The sequence below is a fragment of the Saccopteryx leptura genome, chromosome X, assembly GCF_036850995.1.
Source record: "Saccopteryx leptura isolate mSacLep1 chromosome X, mSacLep1_pri_phased_curated, whole genome shotgun sequence".
Taxonomy (NCBI): domain Eukaryota; kingdom Metazoa; phylum Chordata; class Mammalia; order Chiroptera; family Emballonuridae; genus Saccopteryx; species Saccopteryx leptura.
In genome coordinates, this window is record NC_089516.1 from 75,457,955 (window position 1) to 75,463,985 (window position 6,031).

The following is a 6,031-nucleotide window of genomic DNA, read 5'->3' on the forward strand; positions in this document are numbered from 1 at the left end:
AGCTATTAAAGAAATGCAAGTCAAAACTGCAATGAGAACATATCAATTTTTAACCATACACACAAAAAATGAGAACACTCTAGCATTTGTGACAACACAGATATATCTTGAAGACATTATGGTAAGTGAAATAAATCAGACAGAAAAAAGACAAATATTATGTGATTTCACTTATATATGGAATACAAACAAAACAAAACAAAATGAAGAAGATATCACCACACTCATAGAATAAAAGATCAAATTTGTGGTTACTAGAGGTAAGGATTGGGAGAGGGAAAATTGAAGAAAGAGTGGTCTAAAGGTAAAACTTTCATTTATAAGGTAAATAAGTATCAGGGATATAATGTACATTATGACTAGAGTTAACATTGCTGTGTGAACTATAAGAAAATTGCAAACACAATGTTTTCTGAGTCATCAAAACATATTCTTTACTTTTTTATTTTATCTATATAAAATTATGTATATTAACTAAACTTATAGTCATAAACATTCCACAATATATTTAAATAAAATTATATTGTTACACATCTTAGAATTATGTAATAGTATGTCAATTACTTATCAGTTAAGCTGAGAAAAATGGGAAAAATAACTTTATGCAGTCTATATTTTGATTAGCAAAAATTTATGCATTTCATGGAAGCAATTGTTGTTCTTACTTTGTGGTAAAGGTAGAAATAGAAAGAAGAAAATGATGATCTTGAAAAATAAGAAGTGAACACTGACGACAAATTTCAGCAACTAAATGTTTCTCATAGATCTAGCCCTGTAAATCAAGACAAGTATTTATTTTTTTTCCTTTTTGTATTTTTCTGAAGCTGGAAATGGTGATGCAGTCAGACAGACTCCCGCATGCACCCGACCGGGATCCACCCGGCATGCCCACCAGGGGGCGATGCTCTGCCTATCTGGGGCGTCGCTCTGCTGCAACCAGAGCCATTCTAGCGCCTGAGGCAGAGGCCACAGAGCCATCCTCAGCGCCCGGGCAAACTTTGCTCCACTGGAGCCTTGGCTGTGGGAGGGGAAGAGAGAGACAGAGAGGAAGGAGAGGGGGAGGAGTGGAGAAGCAGATTGGTGCTTCTCCTGTGAGCCCTGGCCGGGAATCGAACCCAGGACTCCTGCACAGCAGGCCGACGCTCTACCACTGAGCCAACCAGCCAAGGCCTATTTTGTTTTTTGGTTGTTGGTTTATGTTTTTTCCCTTTAACTTTCTGCTTCTTACATTATATATTTTCCACTAAAACAGGCAAAAAACCTGCTTATATTCTAAGACAGTGGAACAAAGTTTTGTTACTCAGTATAATGCATAATTTATTATTGGCATTTAACAAATGTTAAATGATTTTACCACATCATATTAATTCAATGTTACTGGGATCTAATGTTTAGTGAATTAAATAAAGAAGTTATATGCTACCTCCATGATCTCAAGTGAATTAGAAACACACACAAAACATACTGTAATAGTGCAAGGCATACTTGACTTTAAGTACTCTGATTTTGGATAACTTTGGCTTCTTTTTTACTAGTTAATATTTTCATATTTCTATCTCTTTGGAAATAAACTCATCATTTAGAAGGAGAAGAAAGCTATTTTCTATTCTCCTTTCACTCTACACACTAAATTATATATTTTACATATGCTTAAATAAACCAATGACTTCAAATTAAATATCAATATTTGTACACAAGTCTTTAATTTTTTAATCTATTCCATAAATATTAGCTAGATCCTATCATAAATAAAACACTTTGTTAGTCTCCTGAGTCACAATAACTATTAATAAATATATAGTTTAGGACAGGGGTAGTCAACTTTTTTATACCTAACGCCCACTTTTGTATCTCTGTTAGTAGTAAAATTTTCTAACCACCCACCGGTTCCACAGTAATGGTGATTGATAAAGTAGGAAAGTAACTTCATAAAATTTATAAAGCAGAGTTATAGCAAGTTAAAGCATATAATAATAATTATTTACCAAGTATTTTAAGTCAGATTTTCTCTAAGTTTGGTAGAATAAATCTTTATAAAACAACTTACTATAGCTAAATCTGTCTTTATATTTATACTTTAGTTGCTATGCTACCACCAACCATGAAAGCTGAAATGCCCACTAGTGAGCGGTAGGGACCAGGTTGACTACCACTGGTTTAGAAGCTCAAGTTATTCATAATCTAATAAGAAATAAAAAGAAAGAAATACTATGGTTTTAATACTATTGCAATATATACATGTTTTAAGCAACACTTTGTTGTACACCTTAAAGTTACACAATAGTATATGTCAATTATATATCAATACATTTGGGTAAAATAATAATCACAACTATAATTTATTAGGTGCTTATTATATGTGTGGCTAAGATATTAAGTTATTTGTCCAGTCAGAGTCTTAAATCTAGTGTGATGATTATGGGATATAGTGAATTTGTAAGTTTAATATCAACTGTTTGACTTCAGAGATCATACACTTAAATTCCACTACTATATTGCAACTATAAAAAAAAAGTTTTAGTACAATGCAATTAATTTACAAATACTGCAAAAGAATTAACCTAAGGGCCTCACTCTTGTTATTCTTTCTGCCCAGAACACAAGTCTGTGGCAGAAGGAATACATAGAAGCCCTTATCACAAGAGATACATAATTTTCTATTTTCAGCAATGTTTTCCATATTTAGTTCCTTTTAATCCTTCAGATTTTACTTTAAATGTCATCACAGAAGGTCTTCTTTCTTTATCTTATCATAAATAGCATTACTTTTTATTTTATTTATTTATTTTTTAAAGAGACAGAGAGTCAGAGAGAAGGATAGATAGGAACAGACAGACAGGAACAGAGAGAGATGAGAAGCATCAATCATCAGTTTCTCATTGTGGCACTTTAGTTGTTCATTGATTGCTTTCTCATATATGCCTTGACCATGGTGCTACAGCAGACTGAGTAACCCCTTGCTCGAGCCAGCGACATTGGGTCCAAGCTGGTGAACTTTGCTTAAACCAGATGAGCCCATGCTCAAGCTGGCAACCTCAGGATCTCAAACCTGGGTCCTCTGCATCCCAGTTCGATGCTCTATTCACTGTGCCACCACCTGGTCAGGCGGCATTATTTTTTTATTCTCTACTTCAACACAATATTGTTTACAATAATAGTTTTATCATGACTTATAATTATTTTATGTTCATATATAATATATATATTATTTATTTATTATTTTTCCAACATTCCCACAGGCTTAATGATGTTTATGACCATTTTTGTTTACCATTTCTTTTTCATGATACATATATACATGTTTGGGACTTAGGAGGTGTACAAATCATATTGAATCAAATGAATGAAATGATGTTCAAATAACATCAGATATAAGAATGGCCTAGTCTATTCTAAACATATATATTCTTTGAAGTCAAGATAAAATATATAATTATCATACCTGTTTCTACATGATGAGATGATTTCTAGATTTTGTAAAGGCAGACCCCCGATTATGAATGAGATAGATTCTGATGGTTAGAAAATGTTTAAATATTTATACACACACGAAGGTAAAACTAAATACTATGCTAAGACAAACATCTGTAAGTTGCATTTGACAGGTAAACATACCTGTGCCAACTTACATACAAATATAATTTAATAACAAACCTTTAGAACTTATCTTATTCATAACCTTGGGACTTTCTATAATAAAACTTTGTGATCTTGTTATAGTTAATTCTACTAAGGCAGTCTCCATCAGAGGATGTATATAATTTTCAACTTTCAAAAAAATGATTTTCTGTTTACAATTAGTCATTGTTCAGTTCTTTTACAGTAAAAATTTATAAAGTAAGTACAGAAGCATGATCTTTTAACATATTAAAATAACATTTGGTTCCAATTATATTAACTTAAAACAGTAATACAGTTTCATAACACAATAAATAAAGGCTTCAGTTCATGATTTTCCATTTTTTCACATAAGAAAAAATGCTCTCTATATTCATTCCAGATTATCTCTTTTCCACTTTAAATTCTGCTAATAGAAGAACTTTAGACATGTAAAATACAAATTTTATTTTTTTACAGACCGTTCTTTATATCTGTTTGTGCAACCTATAATAGAGTCCAAAGAGCTTCATTCTATAATACTAATTCTTATTTTTTCATTTTATAAAATGCACTAACACCTGAAAATTTCTTTTAAAGACTGTTGGAGAAAAGAAATATTTTCACAAAAAAATTCAAGAATTTCTGTATATTTCTGTTCCAACACAGTAGAAAAATATATTTTATTGTCATTTTTTATCAACTATAGAATAATAGAAAATAAAAACATGACAAAAGAAATCATCTTATAAGACATAGAGGGAATAGGAACACCAGCTAACGAGAACATTCTGACAAGCAAAATAGAACAGAGTACGTGAACAATCATGGAGATGGCATCCTATCTTTCTACAGAAACACCAGAGAGGCTCTAGAAAAATGCAAACCTTTGGAGTGATATGGAGCTAAAAACAAGGCAGCACTACTACTTAGCACTCCTACACACAACACACACACACACACACACACAGATACACACCAAACACATGATTCTTCAAAGGCTATTAGCAATTTGGTATTTATCTGTGGGGAAAATAATTCATGAAATTATTTTTTAAGGAAACAAACTACTTGCACAGAACTTAAGCTATAAGTGTAGGATAGAATATCTGTTAGTAAAGACCTCATGTTGCCACTTAAGATGTTTCCACAATTTGCCCCATAATATACTGGTAGACTCCACACCCTTGCACCCTAAACGATATCTGGAAAATTACACACCTTATACATATACATATATATACAGAACTCACACTCCAACTTTTCTTTAAAGAAAGAGGTTAATAACAAACAAATTAATTTGTTAGTCTCTTCTTTAACTTGTCAAAAGTGTATCAAAAATAATAACATAAGGTGCTTGTCTCTGTTTTCCTTTACTGTGAACCCATTTATAATAAAAAGTGGCAAAAATTTGCTCAAAAACATTATAATGTAATATTAAAAATTCAAAGCTACCTGGGAAAAAAATTGCATTAGAAACATTCAATAGAGGAGTGAAAAATAGCTAGAGAGAGACATTCTTTGGAAAACTGGGTCATTCCAATGCATTTGTATATACTGTGGAATTTAGAAAGCCACACATATGCACAGGAAAAAAAAAACATGCACAGAAAAGTTCTACAAGTCTAAATTTTTACTACTGGCTGATTATAAAGCTTACTACTAGTAGGAAGTAAAGGTGAAAAGGAATCTTCACCTTTTATAGGTATAATTGCTAATGACCTGCTTCAGTGTTAAAGGAACACCCCAACACCCAGCCAATTTGAAAAATATAATACCTTTTTTTGTCTTTAAATATTCTAACATTCAAGGAAGTCTCAGTCAAAACAATGGCTGAACTCAAGCTATGGGTTTAACAATCAAGAATAATAATAATAGTGAGAAACCAATTTCCGGAGTCATCACATTAAAGCTACGACACTGAAATCACTGAAATATTTGAATATTTTCAACCAATATATTACTAGTGTATGAAAAAAACAGAAAGTTATAGTGCATTCCATGGGAGAATTAATTGACAGAAACCATCCTGGGAAAAGCACAATGAATTTAACAGACAAAAGCTTTAAGTTTACTGTCATAAATATGCTCAATAACATAAAGATAACAGACAAAGAGTGATGTGGAATGAAGAAAATGATGTATGAAAAATAAAATTATTAATAAAGAGATAGAAACTATTAAAAGGAACAAAAAACTACCTCTATACCTAAAAAATGTAGGAACTGAAATGAATTTAAATATCAATAAAAAATTTGAACACTACACTTGTATAGGCAAAATAAATAATGAAGAGACATGAAGATAAGATCATTAAAATTGAGTTTGTGGAGAAGTAAGAAAAAAGAATGAATAAAACTATACTAAATCTTTTATAATACCATCCATATACATAGAAGAATCTCAAAAACAAAACAAAAAGTAGAGAAGAGAA

The 6,031-nt window shown here is 31.4% G+C and overlaps 1 non-coding gene across 1 annotated transcript; it reads right to left on the reverse strand.

The window, feature by feature from the left end:
* Positions 1 to 1,094: 1,094 nt before the first annotated feature.
* Positions 1,095 to 1,170, reverse strand: TRNAS-GCU (transfer RNA serine (anticodon GCU)). The gene has a single exon. It is a non-coding gene; the product is annotated as a tRNA-Ser (tRNA).
* Between the last annotated feature and the right edge of the window lie 4,861 nt (positions 1,171 to 6,031).